This window comes from Lemur catta, chromosome 15 (genome assembly GCF_020740605.2).
Source record: "Lemur catta isolate mLemCat1 chromosome 15, mLemCat1.pri, whole genome shotgun sequence".
NCBI classification, from domain to species: domain Eukaryota; kingdom Metazoa; phylum Chordata; class Mammalia; order Primates; family Lemuridae; genus Lemur; species Lemur catta.
In genome coordinates this window covers 2,395,321-2,422,506 of record NC_059142.1, presented here as the reverse complement: position 1 = coordinate 2,422,506, position 27,186 = coordinate 2,395,321, and the positions used below count along the sequence as shown (strand labels likewise).

General features: G+C 37.4%; 1 long non-coding RNA gene and 1 pseudogene across 1 annotated transcript; both read left to right on the top strand.

Moving 5' to 3' along the window:
• The first annotated feature begins 164 nt into the window (after positions 1-164).
• LOC123650837 lies at positions 165-26,736 on the top strand. Its single transcript, XR_006739498.1, has 2 exons — positions 165-469; positions 26,434-26,736. It is a non-coding gene; the product is annotated as an uncharacterized LOC123650837 (long non-coding RNA).
• On the top strand, positions 14,519-15,617 carry LOC123650836 (annotated as a pseudogene).
• Positions 26,737-27,186: the final 450 nt, after the last annotated feature.

Sequence of the window (27,186 nt, the reverse complement as noted above, 5' to 3'; positions counted from 1 at the left end):
GCTCAGGGGGGAGTTGAGAAGCTGTAGTTGAGAAATCGGCCCTAAAGGAGAAGAGATGGAGTTCTTCCAATAAACTGGATCAGAATAGTCATGTATTGGATGGGAATGAAAAGTATTTGCTCAAAATGTGTCACTTTTCTTTCCATGATAGTTGCATACTTCGGTGGCTCTTCAAGAGAGGAGTTAACCTTGGAGAGTAGTGGTATGGGTGATTCTAACCTTTGGGATTAGTGTATTCACCTGCATCAGATTTGCTTCCCTAATTATATCCTCACTATGTTGCAGTTTACATTGCTTGTGTGCACCCTGGTGAGGCAGTGATGGGAGGCGGAACATGGCAGTGTGCAAAGAGCAACAGGCCTGGGATTTTAAAATGCTACGGAGATTCATTCATTCGTTCAACTTACTTGATCAACAGCTGCCCAGGCTGGGTCACATCATGGTCCTATGGATAACTGAAGAGTTGATGGTATTATTTAATTTTCAGTAGCTTTTTGAAAATGTTTTGATGTACCCTTTCTTAAAGGTGTTTATTGGATGAACCAACTTGTACTTGCCTGGGCTCCGGAGCAGACCAATTTTAGAATCTTATTTAGACATGAGTAAAAATTACAGAAGAAATAACCACAAGTTACTGGAGGGAGAGATCTTGCATCTGATTTTCTCATTCTGTTAAAACATAATGGAGGTTTATTTATTTTAATATTTATAATACCTAGTTGCTTTGCCTTGCTTTAAGCACACGTGTTAATGGAAATCAAGGTGTTTATTTAGATATCGATGTATATATATAAAATAGACTAGGAAGTGATTGCTCACAGTATCAAAATACTCTTTCCTGTTACAAAAGGCTTGCCATATGTTGATCTACTCCCCCAGAGAAAATATAACAGAAACAGTCTCTAGTTTTGTAACTACCTGTGTGAGATTTTGGAACTGATGGACCTTTCTGTGCTTCAGTTTCCTCATCTGTAATAGTAGGAAAACGTTTGCACTCCAGCAACAGAGTTGGCTGCTGTGAGCCTAGAGGGAGTTAATTGTTATGAAATCGCTTTCAACAGATGAAAGGGTTATGTTTCTGTGAGGCAGTAACATCTGCACATCTCTCAGGGTGCTTACGCTTTCTACCTTGTATTGTTATTTTATCTCCTCTTGAGAGCAAGGTTGGCCCTTCTCTGATTTTTATCTTTATGTTTAAGGCATGGAGTAGGAGTGTGTGTGTGTGTGTGTGTGTGTGTGTGTGTGTGTTGGATATTGACACTGCACATTTTTGTTGAATAAACAGGATTCAAATCAGAAAAATGTATTCACGTTACACTTTATCAGAATACACCTGTTAATCTGCCATGACACATCGATAGCTGTGATTCTCTCCATGGCCTCTAGAGGAATATAGATTTTAACTGGATATCTTGGTGAATTTAAAAAAATACAGTAACACTTAAGTGTTTGGCCTGTCTTTTTAATTTTTTAAAAAAGCATGAAATGTTGGAAATTAACTTACTTTTTAAAAATTTAATTCAGTAAAAGTTTGTCCCCAGGCTAAGCAAGTTTATGTTATTCAAATTGTTTAAAACATTTTTTAAAAATTTTGTGAAATGGTGAGATTTTCTTGCCATTGCTATCTGCCGTAGAAAGCAAAAGGCCTTTCGACAGACCGGGGGTTGATGCAGGTGAATGGTAGGCAGGCTATTTGTTACTCAAGCTTTTTGTGTGTTTGTTTTTGTTATTCAGTTTAAATTGTATTCTGTGATTTATCTTATTTGTAATTTTGAATTTTTGTTGATGTCTGAGGATGATAGAGCTTGAGCATATTTAGTTATTTCTATCTGTTCTTTTACTTCAAATATTGGATTTTACTAGAATATGGCATAAAGCAAGAAGTAAAGGTTGATTAGAATTTGTAATGTACAGCCTTAAAGATTCATGTATTTTCGTTCACTAACTTGTTCAAACAGTGTGAAGTACCTTTTATGTTCAGGGCGCGTTACTCAGTGCTGAACAGGTACAAAGCATAGTTCAGCAGATCAATTATATGCACAAATAACTAACTCCATAGATTGTCTCATATTTTGTCCTTTTCACGTTTGATGATGCAGAAAGTACATTTAGATGGTTAAGGAAACGTTTCTTTTTCTATCAGGACTTCTTAGGAGTTTGGAAAACCTAGGAAGGCCAGGTGTGGTGGCTGAGGCCTTTAATCCCAGCACTGTGGGAGGCTGAGGCGGGAGAATCCTTTGAGCTCGGGAGTTCCAGACCAGCTTGCCCAAGAGTGAGATCCTGTCTCTACTGAAAAATAGAAAGAAATTAGCTGGACAACTAAAAATATATAGAAAAAATTAGCCGGGCATGGTGGCATAAGCCTGTAGCCCCAGCTACTCGGGAGGCCAAAGTAGAAGGATTGCTTGAGCCCAGGAGTTTGAGGTTGCTGTGGGCTAGGCTGATGCCACAGCACTCTAGCCAGAGTGACAGAGTGAGACTCTGTCTCAAAAAAAAAAAGAAAAGAAAACCTAGGAAATGCTTCTGTAATGTAGCAGTAACTATTTGTGGAACATCTGTTTTTTATTTCGGTATTCTTGTGGTATTTTTCCTTGAACAGTTATACTGTGCTACCTTTTTTTCCTACCACAGGAGCTTAAGTGGTCAAGATATTACTTGGATAGTCTTCAGATATAATCCATTTTTTTTTCTCTTCGCATTTGAACGTCTGAGAATGTTCCTGTGGATTCTTCAATTTGCTTCTTCTATGTGTGGTGCCGTTACTTTTATTTTGCAGTGATCTCAGTTGGTTAAAATAAAATGCTAGTAATTTATAGAATGTAGGGTCATTTAGATGATCTAGTCTTACATGTTTTTAACTTTGAATGAATTGAGGGTCACAGAAGTGATCTGCCTAAGTTGTTGCCATTGGGCAGTAGCAGAATCCAAGTCTTCTCCCATCCAGTGTAGTGTTCATTCTATTACACCGTGTCATGCCGGGGTGATTCAAACAAAAATTGTAGTGAATGGGGAATGAGAGATCACTTTGGATATTCAGCTTGGGTATTGAATTTAAGATACTTCTTAACATTAAATTTCTGCAATGAAAATATAGTTTGAAAATATTGGTATTGATCTATATCAGTGATACGGTAATCACTGGGAATTATTTAGTTTGCTCAATTTTAAATCTGCTTTGATGAATATCTTCTTAACAAAAATGTCTTTGAGGTTATCTGGACCTAGCGATGCTTCATGGAATTTAAGTATTACAGTGATGGGAGTTTATGATGCCAGTGGTTAGGTACCTCGAGACCCAAACAAATAGGTTAAATTATATATATAAATTACCAGTTGGTTGTTTCACCTACTCTCAGACTTGTGGAATTTTTTTTAAAGTATGAGGTGCTTCAGTTGTTATGTAAAAGCTTAGATAAAGAGCATTTATCGAACTGTATACTTAATGTTATATTGAAAATCTCATTTGTGATATCAGTTTTCTATGGGTACCCATGCCATATAATTTATTTTAAAGAAAAAAGTGTATTCTCTTTAAACTGACAATCTTCACATAAATACTGAAGCATGACATATTTCTTCATTCTCTTTGGGCTATTAAATAATATGCCTATTTTGTGTTACATTAAGACCCCTTCTGTTACCCTCAATTCATTCATTTCCTCATACTGTAGTTTTTTCTGGCATGCTCTTTTGCTGCCTTACTCTCCCAAACTCTACTACATCTAAATACTGCCTATTGTGAAGCTGACTTGGATACTCTTGTGGAAGAGGAAATGTGCTAGAATAGCTCTGAAAAGTAGCAGCAGCAGCAACAAAGCACAGGGAGGGGAAACTTGGCCTAGGGGGTATGAAAATCTCATAATGCTATCCTTATTTGAAAAATGTGGCGTTGGCACAAGAAAAGATGAATAATTATTAATAGTGAGCCTAGAGTTGTGGATAAATGGGAATATACTTGATAATAAAGATGTGCTTTTTTTCTTTATGTACTATTGCCCATAGAAACGTGCAAAGAGTAATATAACAGATGTCTATCTACCACTATTGGTGATATAGAAAACATAATACTTTATCATACTTTAGTTTTGGTGTTGTTTGTTTGTTGAGACAAGGTGTCACTCTCTTGCCCAGGCTGCGGTGTAGTGGTGCTATCACATACCTCATTGCAGCCTCCAACTCCTGCCTCAGCCTCCCAAGTAGCTGGATTATAGCTGCACGCGACCACGCCCTGCTAATTTTTAAATTTTTTCTGAAGACGGGATCTTGCTATGTTACTCAGGCTGGTCTCCAGGTCCTGGCCTCATTGCATCCTCCAGCCTCGGTCTCCCAGAGTGCAGGGATGACAGCAGTTTTTATTTTAAGAAATAAAGTGTTACAGATTGTACCTCTTCTTCCATCTTTCTCCTTCCTTCCTTAGATGTAACTAGTATCCTAAAGTGGATGTATACCTTACATGTGTTTATGCTTTTATTATATGTGAATTGTAAATTAGTAGTATTGTTTTCCGTGTTGCTTACATGTGAATATCATTCTGTAAATTCTCTACTTTTTTGAGATTTATGTGTTTTGAAACATTAAGCTCTAGTTAATTCACTGTAACTGCCAATAGTACTTTATCATAATGAATATACCACAATTTATCCATTTTATTGACAGGAACTTAGGTTTTTCTCAGATTTTCCTATTGCAGTGCTGCAGTAAATACCTTTTGTAAGAAAGCATGTGAGTTTCTCTAGGCTGTATACCTGTGAGTGAAATTGCTGAGTTGTAATAGGATGGCATTTCAGATCTGGGCAGGAAGACAGACATGTTCCTTACGTGTTTTGTTGGGATAATTGACTATCGATTAGGAAAGAAAATACAGCTAGATCCCTCTTTAGAAAAAAAAATTAGGTGATTAAGGAGCTAAATATAAAAAAATTAAAACTTTAGAAAGTATAAGGAATATATAGAACAATATTTTTGTAATTTGAGAGTGGAGAAGGTCTTTGAAAAGATGAAAGAAGTTGTGGATTCTGGAACAAATATTTATAACAAAGGCAGAAAAGGGATGAATATTCAGAATATACACAGAAGGAGAGAGAGAGATTTGAGCGATATCTCAAAGCCCCATGTGCTCTCCCCTACCTGTTCTAGGGCTCACCTCCTCTGTCCCTCTCTGTCTCCCTCCTTCAGCCTCCTTGACTTTGCCAGTTTGCTTTTGCCTCCAGACTCTGTAGTGCCTCCTCCTGGAATGTTCTTGTCTTGTCTCTCCTAGGAGAGAAGAGGCGGATCTGTTTTAAAACCTGTAACTCTTCCCTTTTCATCTCTCAAGAGTCAGAACTGGACCAAAAGCACCTTTGTGGGAATTAGAAAAATGGCACCTCTATCAGACCTACATAGGCAAAGTGCTCTGTCCTCCAGAGGACACAGCTCTGAGCCAGGGAACCAGATATGGAGAGCAAAATGTAGGCAGTTTTTCACTTTCCTCTGTCACCAACTTGTCCAGGTGCATTTATTAAGAACAGGAGAACACCTCCGTTCCAAGCACCGTGAGTTTTGAGTTGTGGACTGTGCTCCCCAAGTATTTTACTGAGATGTGAGGTATTCAGCTATCCCGATGATGTGTTCCACAAACTCATCCCTCAGTCTTATCTCGTGCTTCTACTCATAGGAGTGTTTTATTTCACATGCTAAGCAGTACAGCACCCACAACTTAGCAATGGTTATTTTTCTCCTTTTGTTATGCTATTAAAACACCCTTCTGTTATAACTAAACATAACTTCAACTTAATCATAATTATGACTGCACATTTGTGATCCTCTTAATCAAATACTATTTCATGTTAAAATTATTAATATGACTTTTCTTTCTATAAACCTATGGATCTTAGCACAGGATAGCAGCTTATCCTGTTTATATTCAGCATGATGTGCTCTCATGTGTCGTCTGTGATCCTCTAAAAAATAAGTCCTCCATTTGGCCTCAGTCAGGACCACTCCTTTCACAGACTTCTGTTGTCTGAAAGTTTAATTCTTTCTGCCGTCTTCAACCCAGCCAAACATATCATTTGTTGTCATCAATATGACTTCATTTCTCAATCCAGTTGGCTTTTTTAGGAATTGATTTGTTTGTGTACTTGTAAGATTTCAACTCCACTTGAAGCTTTTTTCTCCACTCCTTAAAGAAAAAACTGTTAACCAAGAATCCTATACCAAGGCAAGCTATCAAAAATAAAAGCAAAATAAACACAATCCGGACAAAGAAGACCAGAAAATTTGGTGCTAGCAGGCCAACCCTACGGGACAATATTAAAGTAAACTTTTTTAGGCTGAAATCAACTAATTACAGACAGGTACTCATTTCTATTCACATAAAATGAGAAAGAGCACTAGTAAAAGTAATCATGTCATTGTAAAAGATAGTGTAAAAGCATATTTCTTTTCCATTCCTATCTTAACCAATTTTTAAAAATTATATAAAATGAGTATAATTTTATTGTTGGGCCTATTATGAGTATAAATTTAATACATTTTCCAATAACAACACAAAGAAAGTAAATGAGGACAAAGCTGTTTTGGAATAAAGAAATATCTCCTGATATTAAATTGAATATACTTGAACAAATAAAAAGAACAAGAAAGGATAAATAAGATGATTACTATCAAAAAAGTTGTAGCTATGTAATTGTTCTCTCTTTTCACCAAAATAAATAAAATCATATAAAATAAATATAAAAACGTATCAAGTTTGTAACATATATAGATATGTATAAAATTAATACCACAAATATGAGAAAGAGGAATAAAATATGTAAAATTAACACTATATATCATCAGTATTAAGTCAGTATAAATATGAAGCAGATTCTGATGAGATGTATATTGTAAGCCCTAGAGCAATATGTAATGAGATAACTCCAAAAATATATAGAGAAAGTTATGAAATTACAATATTATATAAAAAATTTCTTACGAAAAAGAAAGCAGTAAAGGTAGAAAAAATAATAAAACATACAAGAGATATAAAAAACAAAAATAGTGTAACAAATACAACTATATAAATAACAGCAAATATTAAAAAATCAAGCAATTCAGAAAAGCTAAGATTGTCAAGCTGAATATAAAAATAAGTTATGCTGCCTACAACACACTCACTTTGAATCCAAAAACACAAATAATAGGAAAGTGAAAACTTAGAAACACCCCAACAGTAGCCATAAGAAAGCTGTAGTTTCTATTCCAGAATCAGACAATAATAGAATGTTACGTAAAAAAAAAAAAAAAATTACTAGATATGAAGTGGGGCATTCAATAATGATAAAATGCCCAGTTTCCCAGGGTATCACAAAAATTATAAACATATATGCACCTAAAAAAATCAGCAGCAAAATACTTATATCCAAAACTGTCAAAAATGAAGAAAGAGAAATATTTCAACAATAAAAGGGTAGTAGGGGATAAAGTGGGCATGGTTAATGGTACAAGATATAGTTAGATAGGTAGAGTGAACGATATTTGATAGCACAACAAAGTGACCACAATCATCAATAAGTTAGGGTATACTTTACAATTACTAAAAGAGTGGAATTTGAATATTCCCAGCACAAAGAAATGTTAAATGTCTGAAGTGATGGGTACCCCAATCACCCTGATTTAATTAATTCACATTATATGCCTGTATCAAAACATCATGTGTACCCTATAAAGATATACAACTATTAGGTACCTATAATGATTGAAAGTTAAAAATTAAATAAAATGAAAAATCAATAATTGTTGGCGATTTAAATACTCTACCTTCAGTAACAGATAAACACAAACAAAAGATGAACAAGGAAATAGGGCACCTGAAGAAAACTGACCTTACAGACATGTATAGTATAATCCACCAAACAACAGCAAAGTTCGTAGTCTACTTAAGTGTACATGGAACATTGTTTTGGATAGGATATATTCAAGGCCATAAAAAATGAAAGGATTTAAAAATACAAAGTATGTTCTCTGACTATAAGAGAAAAATTCCAATTAATAGCTAAAATTTTGGACAGATATATGGACATTAAATAATAAAATTCTAAATAACTAATGTGTTGAAGAAATCTGCAAGAAAATTAGAAATTATTTTGACATGAATAAAAATGAAGACCCAACATAGCAAAACATGGTATGCAGCAAAAGTTGTTCTCAGAGGGAATATAGTAGTAGTAAATGCCTACCTGAATAAAGAAAGATTTAAATCAATAACCTAAGGCTAGCTAAATATTTTTAATATAAATAAACTACTTATTTTACCTGGACCAAAAGATATCAGCTGGAATAAAAAACAGTCATGCCCAAATGTCTAGCAGGAAAGAATTGTCAGTAAAATGATTTGGGGATTAGGTCTTTGAAAAGTGCTTGCATAGTTCAGATAACTTAAAAGACAATGTGTATTATCAGGGCCAGGTACAGGTGCAGGAAGGACATAGGAAGGCCTTAAACACACATGTCAGTTTGACCCTCATGCTCTGGAGAACCAGGAAACATAAGCAAAAGCAAAGTTGAAAACTTATTTTCTGAGTAATAAAGCTATACCACATGAAACACTCAGAGCACAGCTTTAAAGAATTAGAGAGATATTTTTTAGGAGGGAAGCAGACAAGTATATTTCTGTCAGATCACTAGCTGACCACCTAGCTAATGAACTAGAGACTTCAGTGGCCATTCACAGCAAATAATAACTGGATTATAAAGATAGTTTGGAAAACTCATTGAACAAATAAATAAAACTCACAATAATCAGTCACACTAACCCAAAGTAAAGGGAAAAACTCTGATTTCTAGTATTATATCCCAAATATCCACTTTTAAACAAAAAGTTACAAGTCATGAAAAGAATTATGAAAATATTGCTTGCTAACAAGAAGTCAACATAAACTGCCCTTGAGGAAGCCTAGACAATGGCTTATGAGGGAAAATCTTTGTTAACTGCCTTAAATATATTTGAAGAGCTAAAAGAAAACATGTACAAGTAACTATAGTGAACCAAGAAATTTTTAAAAATGAGCCAAAAATAATGAACCTGAAAAGTAAAATAACTGAAATAAAAACAATTTAAGAGAGCCGTTAAACAGCAGATTTAAGCACACAGAAAAAAGAATCAGCAAATCTGAACATGGTTTAATTTTAATTATTCAGTCTATCAAAGAGGGAAAAAAAGGAAGAAAAATGAACAGATCCAAGAGACAGGCAGTTGAACGTCAAGTGTACATACATAGGCATTATAGAATTCAAAAGAAGGAGAAGGAAAAGAGAAAGGGGCAAGATTATTTTTTAAAAATAACCAGTTAAAACTTTCCAAACATTATAAAAGGCATAAATTGCACAACTCCAAGAATCCTCATGAGCTCCAAGTAGGATACACTAAAAGAGATCCACACTTTATAATTAAGCTTTTAAAAGCCAAAGACAGATAAAAAAAAATTTGAAAGCAGTAAGAGAGAATTGACTCTTCATTTACAAGGCATGTTCACTAAGTTACCAGCTGAATTTTCATCAGGTCAGGTGACAGCAGAATTACTTATTCAACTACTGGATGTTGGTGGAATTTACCAACCCAGAATTCTATCTCCAGAAAAAAAGTCCTTCAAAAATAAAGTGAGAAAGTAAGAAATTTCCAGATAAACATTAAGATTTTTTTCTTTTCTGGTAGACCTATACTACGAGAAATGCTAAATAGTATCCTTCAGGCTGAATGAAAGGGCAGTAGGCAGTAACTAAAGCCATATAAAAAGAAAAAAACAACACCAGTAAAGATAATTACATAGAAAAATATAAGTGAGAGTATTAATTTTTTTTGTTTAAATACGTTTTTTCTTATTTTTAATTTTTCTATATAATTTAAAAGACTAATAAACAATTATTATATGTTTATGAGTGCAATGCATAAAGATGTAATATCTGACAAAAACAACGTAAAGAGGAAGAAACATGTATAGAATATGCTGGTTTGGATATAAAATCAAATTTAAAGTGATAATTTAAAGTAAATACTTATAAAATTTATGATAGTAATTGTAATCTCTGAGGTAATAAGGCAACACAAATTATATATACATAAATAATATATAAATTATATACATAAATTATAAATATACATAATAGATAAGAAAAGAGAATCAAAATTGTACTCTAAAAAGTTCAATGGGCCAGGTGTGGTGGCTCACGCCTGTAATCCTAGCCCTCTGGGAGGCCGAGGCAGGCGGATCGCTCGAGGTCAGGAGTTCGAGACCAGCCTGAGTGAGACCCCGTCTCTACTAAAAATAGAAATAAAAATTATCTGGACAACTAAAAATATATATAGAAAAAATTAGCTGGGCATGATGGCACATGCCTGTAGTCCCAGCTATTCAGGAGGCTGAGAAAGGAGGATCGCTTGAGCCCAGGAGTTTGAGGTTGCTGTGAGCTAGGCTGACGCCACAGCGCTCACTCTAGCCTGGGCAACAAACCAAGACTCTGTCTCAAAAAAAAAAAAAAAAAGTTCAGTGAAACACAAAAAGTAAGTAATGGACAAATTGAACAAAATAGAGAATGTAAGGCATTTTATATGGCCTTCTGTGTGTGGATTTTTTCACATAACATTTTCAGACTCATTCTAGCTGTAGTACATGTCATAATTCATTCATTTTGATTGTGAAACAGTATTCTATTGTATGGATATAATATATACTGTTTTTCCTTTCAGTAGTTGATAGATATTTAGGTTGTTTCCACTTTATGGCTACTATAAATCGTGTCACTGTGGGCATTTACATATGAATCTTATATGATCACACGTTTTTATTTTGGGGGTAAATACCTGGAAGTGAAATTGCTGGGAATTCTGTATATAACATCCTGAGAAATGACTCTACATTCCAACCAGCTATGTACGAGGGCTCCATATTTTCTACAGCCTTGCTATTATTTGCTATCATTTGTTAAATTATAGCCATTCTAGTGGGACCTTATGGAAGCATTGATATGCATTTTCATAACTAATGACATACATATTTTCATCTGTTGGCAATCCATATAACTTCCTTGAAGGAATGTCCATTAAAATAATCTTCCCTTTTTTAATAATTCGTGAATTTATTTTTTAAATAGTAAGAGATCTTTTTTTATGTTGTATTCAAGACTAATATCAGATATATTATTTGCAAATATTTTCTTGCACTCAGTTACTTCTCTTTTCATTTTTAGAGTTGAATGTATAAAGGGACAATGACCATATTATATGTAAAAATTGAACCACAACCTACAGCAATTATCCCAGGAAGCCAACCTACTATCTTCTGAAACTAGTCCAAGCAATCAAACTATTGTCTGCAGCAACCGGTTCAGGAAGACAATCCTCTAAAACCGGGATTGTATTAATAACTGACAGCTTCTTTAATTTTCGCCTCTACTTCCAGTTAAGGACAAACTAGAAAAAGCCAAATATGCACACCTAACTGAGCACATAGATGATTCTACTTCTGGTTCCCTACCTTCAACTTCCTCATGGCAACAGCCTCCAATCAGGGAATACCTGAAGATTTCCATTTTTTTTCCATTATAAAACTCCCCACTCCTCTGCTGACCATTGACTCTTCACTCAACACAATTGATGGCTGCTGACCCCCTTGCAATAGCAAGCCCTGAATAAATAAGCTTCCCTTTTAGTAAACACTCCTTATATTTATGCACACTTTTACTGAAATTCTTGTGCCTATCTCTCTAAATAGCATAACCTTGCCAAGGATTATGTGGACCTTTAATTTGATGAATATTGACTAGAACAACATTGTTCACTTGGGAGGCACTTTTAAAAAATAAAATTGGGAGGCAGAAAACTCCATATAAAATTCTGAATTAAAAATTGCTTCACTAGTATCACAAGAATGGGAAAACAAACACCACGTGCACTGACCATTAAATTGGAGCTAATTGATCAACACTTATGTGCACATATGGAAATAACATTCAGCAGAAATCGAGCAGAAGGGAGGGGATGGATAAATTCACACCTAAGGGGCACGATGCACACTATAGGGGGGATGGGCACACTTAAAACTTTGACTCAAACTGTGCAAAAGCAATTTTTATGTAACCAAAACATTTGTACCCCCATAATATTCTGAAACAAAGTTTTAAAAAATAATAAAAATTGCTTCACTAAATTATTCAGTGGCCAAAGGTGATAAAAATTCATAAGCAAAAAAAAACTGGACTCATTTTTTTAGTAAATCCTCTCCCTTCTTTTCTCTCCCGGTTACCTCCTTGTATCCAGCTCTCCCATCTCCCTCTGGTGATTCTGATCTGTCTTCTTCTGACCCACCATTGACTCCTCCTTCCTATCCTCTTTGTCCTGACCTCTCCATTTTCCAAATGACTGTCCTAAATCCCCAAAATTCCAGTTACATCTAAAGATCTACCTCTCCCATAGTCAAGTATGTAAGCAACTTTAGAATTTAAACCTAAGATATTAGTTTAATTAAATGTTATAATTAACAGTTTCCCTAAATTCAGGCAAGAACATCAGATATGCACTGAAAATTTTAGAATTATTTTGGGTGCATATGACCTAGGGTCATCTGACTTGCACCAATTTGTGTACATGTTGATTGGAACCAGAGATGGTAAATCCTGGATGGCAAAGTATGATTGGGGCCACAGTCCTGAATGGGGAGAAGGAAGAGAGGGCCAATCAGAAGATGCAGCCTCAGTGATGAGCAGGTCTGAGGCACCTTCTGGTGCTTGGAGTTAGTGAGCAAGGCCTGGGTGAAAGTGCCACTCTCTCTTCCCCATCATTGTCTGGGCCTTTATGCATTTGGCACCCTCAGTGAACAGAGAATAAAACCCAGGGACACCCACAAGCTTGGATTCAATTCTAAAGATTTTTTTAAACTCCAGCTCAGACCACTGTCACCTGCCTGGGACTGTGGGTGACTGTGGACCCTGAGCTGTGAATGCCTGGGCTCCATTTGGAGCCAGTGGGACAAAAAGGACAAGGAGCACCTGGTACCCATCATCCATGCAACCTTCACCAGTTCCAGAGTGAATGAATCAATGTTGATCTAGCTTGGCCAGCATGTGATGAAATCTGTTTGTGTTTCTGAATGATGTAAGGGTTTATGGAATGATGTAAGCAGAAGAAAAAAATCCCAGTGCCTACTGGTCAGACATCCAGTTAGCCAGCAAACATTTACCAAACGTACATCTGTCTATATTGTGCCAGGAACTGGTAATGCGGAAATGGATCAGATATATTTCTTGTTCTCAAGTAAGTTGGATATGAACAAATACATTTAGTAAAGTCACTATAGATTTGGGGTAGAGCATAGCTAAAGAAAAATAAAACTGTGGGTTATAGAGTCTGGACAGATTTTGAAAGAAGATTACATGTGAGCTAATTATAAAAATTGGGTATATGTTCTTCAGACAGATTGGTAAAAGAGGAAGGAGGGATCCTTCCAAGCCAAGGAGCATGATCTAAAAAGCAAGAAATTATGAAATAGCTTGTTGCGTTAGAAAAATGCAGAAATGTTCACACAACTAACATGTTCACACAGTGTCTCCCAGACCTAAACACATTGAGGAACACATTGTGTCCTAAATGAATGAATCAATGAATGATGTCTGGTAGGGAAGAGCACAGGGTGTGGAGTCTGTTTGCATGCTTACTTTTGAATTTTTAAAAAATAACCTATATTATGTAAGGTATATAGAGAAGTCAAATTCATAGAAACAAAAAGTAAAATGGTGGGCCAGGCATGATGGCTCATACCTGTAATCCTAGCATTCTGGGAGGCCGAGGCGGGAGGATCGCTCAAGGTCAGGAGTTCGAGACCAGCCTGAGCAAGAGCGAGACCCCTGTCTCTACTAAGAAAGAGAAATAAATTATCTGTACAACTAAAAATAGATATAGAAAAAATTAGTCGGGCATGGTGGCACGTGCCTATAGTCCCAGGTACTTGGGAGGTTGAGGCAGGAGGATCGCTTGAGCCCAGGAGTTTGAGGCTGCTGTGAACTAGGCTGACGCCATGGCACTCTAGTCTGGGCAACAGGGCAAGACTCTGTCTCAAAACGTTTTTTTGATTCTTGGAGATAATTTTCTTATTTAGATGAAGAAGGAAAAGAAAAAGCAGAATATCGTGATGAGAGGAGATGGATTGAAAAATAGAACAGAGCAACAAGGGCACAGAAAATAAAAGAAGAAATGAACAGAATAAGAACATTAGTTTACATAGCACTCTGGGAGGCCAAGGTGGGTGGATCGCTCGAGGTCAGGAGTTCGAGACCAGCCTGAGCAAGAGTGAGACCCCGTCTCTACTAAAAATAGAAAGAAATTATCTGGCCAATTAAAATATATATAGAAAAAATTAGCCGGGCATGGTGGCGCATGCCTGTAGTCCCAGCTACTTGGGAGGCTGAGGCAGTAGGATCACTTAAGCCCAGGAGTTTGAGGTTGCTGTGAGATAGGCTGACACCACTGCACTCACTCTAGCCAGGGCAACAAAGTGACACTCTGTCTCAAAAAAAAAAAAAAAAAAAAAAAAAGAACATTAGTTTACAATGCATATAGATGTGATCCAAGGATAAAAAAATGAAGGGAGAAGAAAAAGCCAAGAAAGAAACAGAAAAGAAAGCAAAAGCAGAAGCCAAATGGAAGGAGTAAGAAGCTAAAGAAAAACAAAGACAAGCTGAATCAGAACCTGCTTGGTTAGCTAAGGAGAGAGAAGAAGAGGAAGTTAGAAAGCATTATTGGCAAAGAAGGCAAAAGATATCTACAAAAATGCCATCAAAAAGGAAAGACAAAAGCTCTGAAACTCAGGCAAGAGCTGGAATCACTTTTCTGACAATGAGGCCGAGTGGTTAAAATGATGGAAGAAGTGGAAAACTTTGTGATCAACTTGAACTCCCAAGTTTGCAGTGCTTGAGGGAAACACAGCATCTGCAAAAGAAGTAGGAAACACTGCTCTGGAAAAACAGACCGAAGAAATAAATGAGCAAATTAGAAAAGAGAAAGAGGAAGCTAAAAATCAACTGGCAGCGGTGGAAATGGCAGTTAAAATTGGCAGGAGATGATCTGCGATTACTAATTAAAGCTGCAAATCTTTTCCCTGCTGGAATAAATTTAAGATGGGAGTTATTGCTGATTACATGAGCATACATTCTTCTTCTGGAGTCAAAAGAAGCACCAAAGCTGTTACTGGCAAAGCAAAGAGTCTCCAAAAACTTGACCCTCCTCAAAAAGATGATATAAATAAAAAGGCATTTGATAAATTTGAAAAAGAACATGGAGCAGCACCTCACACAGACAGTGCAACACCTTCAGAACAATTTGAAGGTCCACACACAGATTTCACCCCATGGACAACAGAGGAACAGAACTTTTGGAACAAGCTTTGAAAATATACCCAGTAAATACACCTGAAAGATGGGGAGAAAATAGCAGAGGCAGTGCCTGGCAGGCAAAGCAGGACTGCACGAAATGATGTAAGGAACTTGGTGAGATGGTAATGGCAAAGAAAGCTGCTCAAGAGCAAGTGCTGAATGCAAGTAGAGCCAAGAATGACATGACAATCTGTGTTGTGTGTGCATTTTTATTATAAAACTGAAAATACTGTAAATAAAATAAAGTGATTAGTGAATTAGGACTTATAAATGAAGAAAAACTAAAAAACACAGTATATGTATGAGAGCAAGAGTGAAAGCGGATGTGAGAGAAAGAGAGCAAGAGAGAGAGGAGAGAGAATGAACCATAAACCAAGATAATGACTGTGAGAAACAGAAATGTGGGAATTTTAAGTAGTTCGCTTTAGTTGTGGATCAACCAAGCAAAAAGTAGAGGGTGATTGGATAGAAAGGTAAATGGGAATGAATGATGAAGGGGTCTTGAAGCGCATTTCAAAGATCTTGGCACCTATTCTAGAAAATAATGGACTCTATTTGGAAGCTAAGCCTCCCAGAGTTCTGAGTAGTCTATTTGTTAAAATTAAACTTGTAAATTTCTGGAAATAATCATAGGTGTGTGTCTTGATATAAGTCCCTTCTTAGCGTAGGAATTGTTACGAATATTATTTAACCTAAATATCATGTTTAATCCCAAGTATGTAAGTGTTTTAGCATTATTTAATAGATATGGATCCATGACTGACTTTTATCCACTTCAGAGTACCTAACACTAGAGTTCCTATCATAATTCTTCAGAAATGCTACTTTGTTTTTCATTTTTTTTATTTAAAATAAAAAGGGATTAAACATACTGCTAACAAAAATAGACTAAAAAAGATGGATGTTTTTGCAAATTGATATTAGAACTGCAAAATAGTATTCATGACCTAAATGACAAAACAAACTTAAAAATATACCTACATAAAAGTATATTGTCATTTTTGACAACCTCTTACAATTAAATGTGATTTTAGTAGGTACTTAGTTTAATAGCAAGTGTCTCAAAGAACAGTGAGCTGTACAACCTTGATGAGACTTATGTGTAGGCCGGGAGTGGTGGCTAAAGCCTATAATCCTAGCACTCTGGGAGGCTGAGGTGGGTGGATCTTTTGAGGTCAGGAGTTCGAGACCAGCCTGAGCAAGAGTGAGACCCCTGTTTCTACTAGAAATAGAAGGAAATTAGCTGGACAACTAAAAATACATAGAAAAAATTAGCCGGACATGGTGGCGCATGCCTGTAGTCCCAGCTACTCGGGAGGCTGAGGCAGGAGGATTGCTTGAGCCCAGGAGTTTGAGGTTGCTGTGAGCTAGGCTGACGCCACGGCACTCTAGCCCGGGCAACAGAGCGAGACTCTGTCTCAAAAAAAAAAAAAAAAAAAATGTGTAAAGGAATACACACAAACTAAATAAACCAAGGTTCTCCCATGACTCCTTCAATGACTATCCAAAAAAGATATAAGAAAAAAATACTTTTAAAACATTGATAAGTTCACTCTCTGCTACAAGAAATTTTGTAAGGAATAGTGCGAGTGTGATATACTGTGGCAAAGATAACAATGCTGCTGAAATTACTGAAAATGAACCTAGTTTTATTATTGCAAGGGGAACTTGTTATGAAACAAAAATGACAAATTATACTTCAGTGCAGGTAACACTGCAATGAAATATCTTAACAAAAGGAAATTAAAAATAATTATGGATTTTTCTCAGAATACAGACTAATCAATGGATTTTTCTCAGAAATATTCAGGAAAAGTTTACTATGGGGAAAGGAGATAGAGTAATCATTCTGGTTGAGAAGCAAACACGCACACCTGTGCTTATCAAAGTAGAAGCTCTTTTGCTAAATTTTGAATGAATGTATTTTAAGGGGCCCTTACTCAAAGACACCTGTGTTTGATATTCCTGTGTAGGTGTGTATGAGTGCACACATGTGCATATCAGGGTGATGAATTACTATTTTGAAACCTGACACAAAAAATAAAGTAATAAAAGCAGAAAAATAATATATTCACAGAACAAGGAATAGTTTTATGTATATGTAGGATAAAATACTTTAAATAAAATTAGGCAACATAGACACTAAACACATACGTACATATATATACATATATAAAATAAAAAGCAAAAAACTAGACATACCACAGCAATGTAAAGTTTAGTAAATCACAGATTGGCACAAATACTCAGAAGGTGAGATAGAGGCTGCAGATGCATCCATTGGTATCATCAGTAAAATACTTCCTAAGAAGTCAGGGGTCCATGAGCTTTGTTATCGAGTTCAGCAGTCTGTGAGGAAATACTGAGAAATGAAAGCCAGTCTGGAAAACATGTACTGATATTACTTAAATATATACATTTAATAAGTTCTTGAAGCTCATCTCATTATTCATCTTGGGGAATTATATTTGATTTATCCATAATTCCTGACCCCAGAATCCAAGGATGTTGCCACGACCCAGTACACTCTCTATGGTCTCAGTAATTTTGATCCCAGAATTTTCATTCTATGTGCTATAACATACAACACACACATATACACTCACACATACCAATTAGAAAGTTATTCTCTCTCAATTTGCAGAATGTGAAGCTTTCTGTGATTCTTAAAATATTCATAACTAAGACTTTGAAGACATCCTCTTATTAATTCCCCCACCATTTTTCATTCAGTCATTCCAGACTTTGGGTATAATATACTTTTCTTTCTACTAAATTGAGTAATTTGTAATATATATCTCTATTTATATTTAAAATATAAACATTCCCTGGACTTTTACTCAGTGGAGTTGGAATACAGTTAATAAGTATATAATAATTTGGCACATATTAAAACATAAAAAATATAAAGTCTCAGTTCTAATAGCCATAGTGTACTTTATGAGCCTAGGTCAGAATAGCTATATAAGGCTAGGGATTCATCTATTTTGGATTGTCAGTCTGTGACATAAGAAATCCCAAATGGCTGGAAGGCAACGCAAATTTCAGTTTAATGCATAAATTGCAAACCCACGTAATAGAAACTTTTCTTCTTTGGATAATAAGGCTTGTAAAATGCAGAGGACAAAGACACATGGAAAGGAAGCAAATATTTTAGTTCTATTAGGTGGAAATAGTGTGCAACTTTTGCCTCTGGTTCTCTGAGTTTAGGAGCACTGGCTGTAATTAAAACAGCATCTATTTAGTGAACTAATAGCATAGCCAACAGCCTGCAGGACAGTGTTCAAACTCATCCCATGATATCTTTCATCTGGGTGTCAACTCAGTGTTTGTAGGACAGAGGACTATTATTTGTGCTTGGCTATTTCTGACAGTGAGTGGGAGTGGGGAATCAATTATCTAATCTTCAGTTTGAAAAATAACATTTTTTGCATTAATATCAGAAAATCTATGCTATGAAGCAATGCTGGATGGGATATGAGAGTATATTTACTAACATATTAATTTATGCCTTTGCTTATCCACTGTCTAGTAAGCCCACTAAGGGGTGGTAATTTTCAAATGGATATGGGCATGTCTATTTTATTCGTCATTGCATATCCAGGTAATAAAATATTTCCTAGCACATAAGAGGAACCAAAGAAATATAGTTATGGAAAGAGAGAACCATAAGGAAAATAAAATACATGAATTATTAGATTTTGTTTAGTATATCAAAGGTTAACTATGTAAAAAAAAATATACCTATGTTGAAGTAGGAAATTCCAGAAGCAAATCCCTGAAGACTACACCGGTACGTGTTACATGCAAGCAGCATCGTGAGGGCTACTGAGGAACAGAAAAGGAGGCGACCACAACGGGAAGAAGCCAAGACAGCGCAGGAGACGGAGGCTGGAGTCCCGGTCCCAGCGTGCTAGCATGCCCTGATGGCTCCGGCTTCCCCAAGTTACACCAGCCCACCTGACCTCGGCGCCCTTTGTAGGGTCCGGCGGGCGGGTGGCCCGTATCGTGGCCCCTGGCTCCTCCGCCGCCTTCCGCTCCTCCCAGCCGCGCAGGCCGCCAGAGGTTCCCGCCCGCCGGCGCCCCGAGCTCCCTTCCCGTCTGCCGCGCCTGCCCTGCCCTGCCCTGTCGCCTGCGTCCCCACCGCCGCCTGCCCTGCCCTGCCGCCTGGGTCCCCACCGCCGCCTGCGTCCCCACCGCCGCCTGCCCTGCCCTGCCGCCTGGGTCCCCACCGCGGCCTGCGTCCGCACCGCCGCCTGCCCTGCCCTGCCGCCTGGGTCCCCACCGCCGCCTGCCCTGCCCTGCCCTGCCGCCTGGGTCCCCACCGCCGCCTGCCCTGCCCTGCCGCCTGGGTCCCCACCGCCGCCTGCCCTGCCCTGCCGCCTGGGTCCCCACCGCCGCCTGCGTCCTCACCGCCGCCTGCCCTGCCCTGCCGCCTGGGTCCCCACCGCCGCCTGCCCTGCCCTGCCGCCTGGGTCCCCACCGCCGCCTGCGTCCTCACCGCCGCCTGCCCTGCCCTGCCGCCTGGGTCCCCACCGCGGCCTGCGTCCGCACCGCCGCCTGCCCTGCCCTGCCGCCTGGGTCCCCACCGCCGCCTGCCCTGCCCTGCCGTCTGGGTCTCCACCGCGGCCTGCGTCCGCACCGCCGCCTGCTCTGCCCTGCCGCCTGGGTCCCCACCGCGGCCTGCCCTGCCCTGCCCTGCCGCCTGGGTCCCCACCGCCGCCTGCCCTGCCCTGCCGCCTGGGTCCCCACCGCGGCCTGCGTCCGCACCGCCGCCTGCCCTGCCCTGCCGCCTGGGTCCCCACCGCCGCCTGCGTCCGCACCGCCGCCTGCCGTGCCCTGCCGCCTGGGTCCCCACCGCCGCCTGCCCTGCCCTGCCGCCTGGGTCCCCACCGCCGCCTGCGTCCCCACCGCCGCCTCCGCGCCCAGCCGCAGCCCCCACCGCTCCTCGGGGCTGCCCAGTAGCGCTGCAGCTGCAAACATAAGGGAAGCCTTCACGTATGTGTTGCTTATCAGTTCACTAATCCTTAAGCCAAAGAAGCGATACATTTATTTATTTAGGCACGTTCATGTAATTATAACACTACATAATTACATGTCCTATAATCAAATAGTCTGTTTTTCACATAAATGTAATTTATATACGTATTATATAATGCATGAAATATTTTGCATAATTGCATGTATATTGGATATAGTACTTTATATGTCTGATTTTACTTTTAAAGTTTATATAATGTATTTATATATTGTATTCAAAATTCGTCCTTTAGGACAGATATGTATCTTCCCTGCCTTCTTATTCCACGGTTAAGTAATAAACATATTTAGAAGCAAGATTGAAATTCCGTTTTTTGAAAAATGTAGTCAATATTTTGACTTGAATTTGGAATAAAGCCTTTGAAGAAAAACCATTTTAACCTTTTTGCTAGAGAATTAGAAAAAAACATCATATAGCATTTTAATAGAAAATTAAAATTTATATTTTAATACAAAAACAGGAAATGCTGGAAACTTTGTGACTAGGTATTTCTTAATTATCCTGGACAGCCTTGTCTGCAATGAGGGATGGTGAATCTTAAAATTACAGTGATTTGTATTGTTCTTTTTACCTTACACTACTCTATTTCAGCATCCACTCCTACAAGATAGGCTTGCATAGAGGTGAGGTAGATATTCCTTGGAAAAATTTGATGGAGAGACAAAGATATTCCCAGTTCCCACAATGACATTATTTATGTGAGCATATTAGGAGAAAAGATCTTAATGTAAGCAAGTGTAAGGTGACTTACAACTTTCAGGGCACCTGGTATTTTTCTCCCTTACTTTGTTTTCTTCTCTGTGCCATGTCTCTATGCCTCCTTCACTCCTGCCCCTGACAGCTAGGATCTCTAGCTAACCAGCTCCTGAAAGCAATGAACAGACACTTGGTTGAGAGTAATTGTGTGGATTATCTTAATACCTCTATGAGATAGGTGCTGCTACTGATGCCATTTTAGAAACAAGGAAACTGAGTCTCAGAGATGTAAAGTAACTGATTTGAAGATGAGTAGTTTTAATATGGTATAAATTGGATTGGAACTTAGGTCTCACTAACTCTAAAATCCACACAGTTAACCATTAAGTGAAATTACCTGTCATCAGGCTGCCAGCAATCTGTCAAAAACATACTGTCCTATCCAAACATAATCCTGGCAAGTCAATTACAGTTCTATCCAAGAGAATACTCATCTTTCAAAAGGTTGTATTATCCATCTTTATATCATATTTTCTTACCCCAAGTATGTGCTAGTATTTTTTCGTATGCAACAGCTTTTAATGAAGCTGGAGAACACATGGTCAAAGAGCTGGTTTCCGTATACAATAAGAGATTGTTCCCACCCTATTGTCATTACATGGCTCTTAAATCCCAAAATCACAATGTCTTAAAAACACATTATAGAATGTGGTGACTAGCAGCTCTACAGGGAATGGAAAAAGGGAAATTGTCCATATAATGAGTGTAGAATTTTAGATTTACAATATGAAAATATTCTGGGGGTTTCACAATATGAATATACTTAACAATATTTAACTGGACAGTTAAAAATGGTTAAGATGGTAAATTTTATGTTTACTATGTTTTTTACCATAATATAATAAAAAAACACGATACCTCAGTACATGTTTACTAGGTATATACCATATACATTATACTAGTTTAGTTTACACTTACCGAACCTTGAACTACACATTTTAGCATATACCTGCCCTCTCGACTGATTGTCTCATTTAACTCCTCTCTTGCTACTAAGCAGATGACTTCACCTATACTTGATTGTTAGCTGTATCATGCAATATTTAGCACCAGGGTTATAGAATCAGATAAATAGAATCTGAAGCACACAACATCAATTTTTGGCTGTGTAACTTTGGGCAAGATACTGTCTCTCTTTAACTTCAGATTTCTCATTTGTAAGTGTAAATAACAAACATTTATTTCAGATGTTATGATAATTAAATAAGTTATGAATTTAAATATATCACAGCTATTGGCACATAGGGACCACCAATTGACTAAAATATACAGTATAATTATTGATATTATTTTGTAAGTTATATGATTCTGTCTTCATATTTTACTTCTCTTTGGCATGAAATCCATCTGTGTACTCCATGAAAAATATATAGTGTGGACAAATATGGGCAAATACAGGCAGATGTTTATGAAACTAATATTGTCATCTTCCTGGGCACTGTCTGGGGTAAATTTCTTTGCTTCTCATGCAATTACATTTGGCCATATGACCAAGTTCTAGTTCACTAGAAATTGAGGAGAATTGTTGCAGTCCCCTTCCAGGGCCAGGCTCATAAATTTCTTCCATTCACAATCATCCATGCTGTTGATACTATTGCAAGCTTGAGATGAACACAGCAAACATGGAAGTCACGATAAAGAGGGTGAAAACAGATGACAGAAGGGGCCTATCTGGAACATAGATGCCCACCAGATAGAGCATGTGATTTGAACTTTATCTAATCAAGCACTAACCTTCTTTGGTTCTGAGGCTTGTTTGTTCTAGTTGCCGAATAAAGAAATTGGTACCTTGAAGTAGCAGAGTAGAGGAATTTCACGACACCAGTCCAGCCTGATTTCATAGTCACTTTGAACAGTGATTGCTATGTGTCTTTAATGCTTCTGTTTTATGAGTAAGAGTCTTTGTTGTAATTATCCTTGACTCTTTTACCACTGTGAATTGGTCAAGAGGCAGTAGAAACCTTGTCCATGTATGTCTAGCACAAGAGAAGCCAAGTGCAGATTTTATAGAGAGGACTACACATCAGATGGAAATCTTGTACTCAGCTGAATATAATGATTAGTTGGTGACCTAGATCATATCTCTGGGGAAGAGATGAGCCTGTTGTATGTCTAGGAAGAATGGTAAAACAAAAATTTGGTATCAAGAAAAGAATACTATAAAATAAATTGGCTAACTATTCACATAAATCATTGCCTCTTCATTCCATACATAGCAATTAGTCTTCTTTCTAGTTTGTAATTGCTATGTGATTGTATTGCAGAAAGTACAAGGGTTTAATGGATAGCAAATGAGTATTTTTTTTAAAAGTCAGCTTAGGATGTCATGTATATAGGTTTAAAGTGGGACTGAACGAGACAGTTCTAAAATTCATATGAGAGAACTAAATTCCAAAATTGGCCCAAAAAGACACTCCTGAAAGAGAAAATTGAGAAATCAAGTTGATGGGGTATTAGGCAGAAAGACAAATCAATGGGATAAATAGAGAGCCCAGAAAGAGATCTACACACACATAGGAACTACTCAGTAAAAACTGTTGGGATGTTTGTTACAGAGAAAAAGAAAACATGCAATCAAATCCCTATGTTGTACAAGATCTGAAAATGCATTTACAGATGGATTAAAGACAAGATTATAAAACTTTTAGAGAAAATATGAAAGAATATCCTTATGACCTTCGGATGGGCAATGATTTTCATGGTAAGACACAAAAATTGATAAGAATATAGAAAAGCACTGATCCATTTTGTCACATTAAAATTAAAAATTCTATAAATTAAAAGCCATCTTAATGACAGTGAAAATATATGCCACAAATGAAACTTATTATTGGTAACATAAATTGACAAAGGATTTGTATTTATAATCTATAAAGAAGCTTGATTAGTCAATATGGAAAAACAAAACAAGTTATTTGGGAAATGGGCGAATGACAGGAATTTAGAATCATCCCAAGTGGTCCATAACATTTGAAAGCATACTCACCCTCATTAATAATAAAGACATGTGAATTAGAATGATCATGACAGTCTACCAAATTAGCAACAAATTAAAATTTTCTCAATACAAAATATTGCCATGAGTGTATATAAAAATGGACTCCCATTAAAAATGGTGGAAGTGCAAAGCAAATAGTGGTTTAGAAAAAATATATGTTTTTAAAAGATACATCTGTGGACCCTAAAATCCAGCTGTTTACCTCTTATTAATATATCCTAAAGAATTTATACTACATATGTACCAGGATATGTTTACAATAATGGTTAATAAGAGCATTAATACCAGCAAAACTTTTAGTATAATTTAAATGGCCACTAAATGCAAAATAGAAAGTTTAAAATGTGATAAATTAATATGATTAAATGTTATATTTTAGTGAAAATTAATGAAAAACTGCATACCTATACATGGAAAACTCTCAAATACATACTAATGAGTAAAAAGTGCAAATTGCAAAAATATATACAATTTTATGCCATTCTTATTACTTTGAAAAACAGGGAAACTAAACTTCTTGTTTGGGAATTCTTACAGAATTGGCAGAATATTAATAATAATTATATTAGATAGGTGAGGCCATGCTTCAGTTGCAAAAACAATTAAAAAAACTCAGTATCTTTGCAGAATCTAGGCTGGTTTTTTTGTACATGCAAAGTTCAGTGCAAATGAGGGCATCCTTTATAGAGAGACTTACAAACCCAGGCTGCTTTGGTCTTGTGCCCTTTTTTTCCCCTAGCAAAATGACAAAGATAATCCAGCACCACATCACATTTCACACTGCTTCACACAGAAGTAAATTATAATATCATATTTCATTGTTCAGTAATCTTGCAACCTGTTGGGTTGAGGGAGGGATTGGAAAATTTTGTCTCCCATATGCCCAGGAAGGAAATATATACAAAGAATTGGTGAGCACTATTAACATCTATCATAGCAATTAACACAAAATCCAATGTAAGTGTTTTCTGGGAGGAGTGGTAGAGAAGGAGGCAGGGGTATTTATTCTGAAAGAGGCAAACCAGAAGGAGGAGGCATCTAAGCTATGGGTCGTATTTGTTTATTTAAGTCTACATAGTAAGTACATGTGTTTTCATTTTATAATTATATAAACTGTATATATAGATTTATGTATATGCTGTATTGTATATTTTAAAATGTAATATGTATATGTTAATATTTAATGCATAATATAATGTATATTATAATACACATAAGTGTAATATATACATGTTTATTAATATATGGCATATATCACAATATATCCTGTGGAAAGTTGATTAATGGTCTCCCAAAATATCTATATTCTAATGCATGAAACCTGTGAATATGTTACCTTTGTGACAAAAATTGAGCATGTGTGATTAAGGCTAAGGTCATTGAAACGGGGAGGTTCTCCCTGCTGGTCTCGGGGAGTCGCTGCCCAGCAAGGGCCTCCATTGCAGGGGGGCTTCGCGATCCCCTACCCCCAGCTCTGGGGGCGGCTGGCGGAGAGGGATGAGGGGAGGTCTGTGGAGAGAGGAGAAGCCGAGGTCGTTTGGCCTTGTAGTTCCTGGGGACTAGGTGGCAATTCGGGGCCTTCCATCAGTGTCTCAGTGTTTGTCCCGCGCGACCACCTCGCCCCCACCCGCCTCATATCTTCCCAGTCTTCATCTTCAATCCTAGGGCAACTGCAGCGGTCATTTTCAATCTATTTTCAAACCCCTAAGTGATGGATGGCTCCTGGAGCCTCTCAAATTGACTAGATAATCAAAGGACGCATTACAATTGGGGTTAGGGACTCCTTTGGCTGTGGAAGTTTTGGGGGGGATTTCATCTTAGGTTGATCATTTTAGGTTAGTTTCTTGGGTGAGTGGTTCTGCCCACTTGGATGCAGCCTTGGAGTATAATAATATCTTGTCCAATATCTGATATGAAAAAGTGGGAAATGAAGGTGAGCAGTTAAAGATGAGAGACGTTGTTTGGGAGATGAAATGCAACAGAAAATTGCTGGTTCTTTACCATTTGATTTTGTCAGGGATAATAAAACAGTACCCCAAAATGAAGGTCTCAGAAGCAAAAGTTTTTCTCTGACCTTCTCTGTCCTGTCTCTCAGTCCCATTCTGCCCCGAGGCTAGCCGTAGAAACCAGAATCCCTCTTCCCCAAGGCAGATCATAGAAACAAGAACCTCTTTTCAGGAAAGCCAGCCATAAAACCTAAAACTATTTGGTATAAAAACTGGCCATAAAGTAATTATCTGTACCTTTTTGACTGTAGGTCCTAAGACCCGCATTCCAGAGAGGGCCCTGCCCCACATCCGGAAGGAAGGCATGCAGTTCAGAGAGGCCAAGAGGAGTCAGAGAGGCCAAGAGGAGTCCAGACAGGCAGGCCTGCCTGCATTTCTCCACTCAGTCTGTGGGCGTCAAATCCTGTTCGTCCATTCGTGTTTCCACATGGCTGTCCACACTTTGTTGAACCTAAGCATAAAAATGGACAGTTTCCCCTCTATCTTTGGATGTTTATTCTGAAGGCTTCCGTGAATACACACTAAATAAATGTGTATGCTTTTTCTCCTATTAATCTGCCTTGTGTCCCTGACTTTCAGCAAACCTCAAGGAGGCTAAGGGCCTTGGCCCGGACAACTTCATTAAAAAAGTCATCTATTCACAACTCAGAAAGGTAAACATAAGTACAAAAATTATTACAGGATACAAATTCTTATCTTTATCTTGTATATATATCTATCTATTTGTCTTTGATAAATGTATGAGAGTTCGATTTTGGAAGTCCCATGAGGTATAGTTTGTTTATGTTTACTGTTAATTAGTTTTTATTTCAATGCTAAAGCAAAGAAAATTAATAGCTATTTTACATTTTTCAAGATTCTAAAGAGACCTGTATCTACTAGGAATTATTTTTATTTGGGGGAGGGTTATACGAGAATATATACTCAAAATGTATTGTTTTTAATTCTTCCTAAAGAAGAACAGGAAAAAGGTATCTGCTTAATGATCTTGAAACTTTTATTTG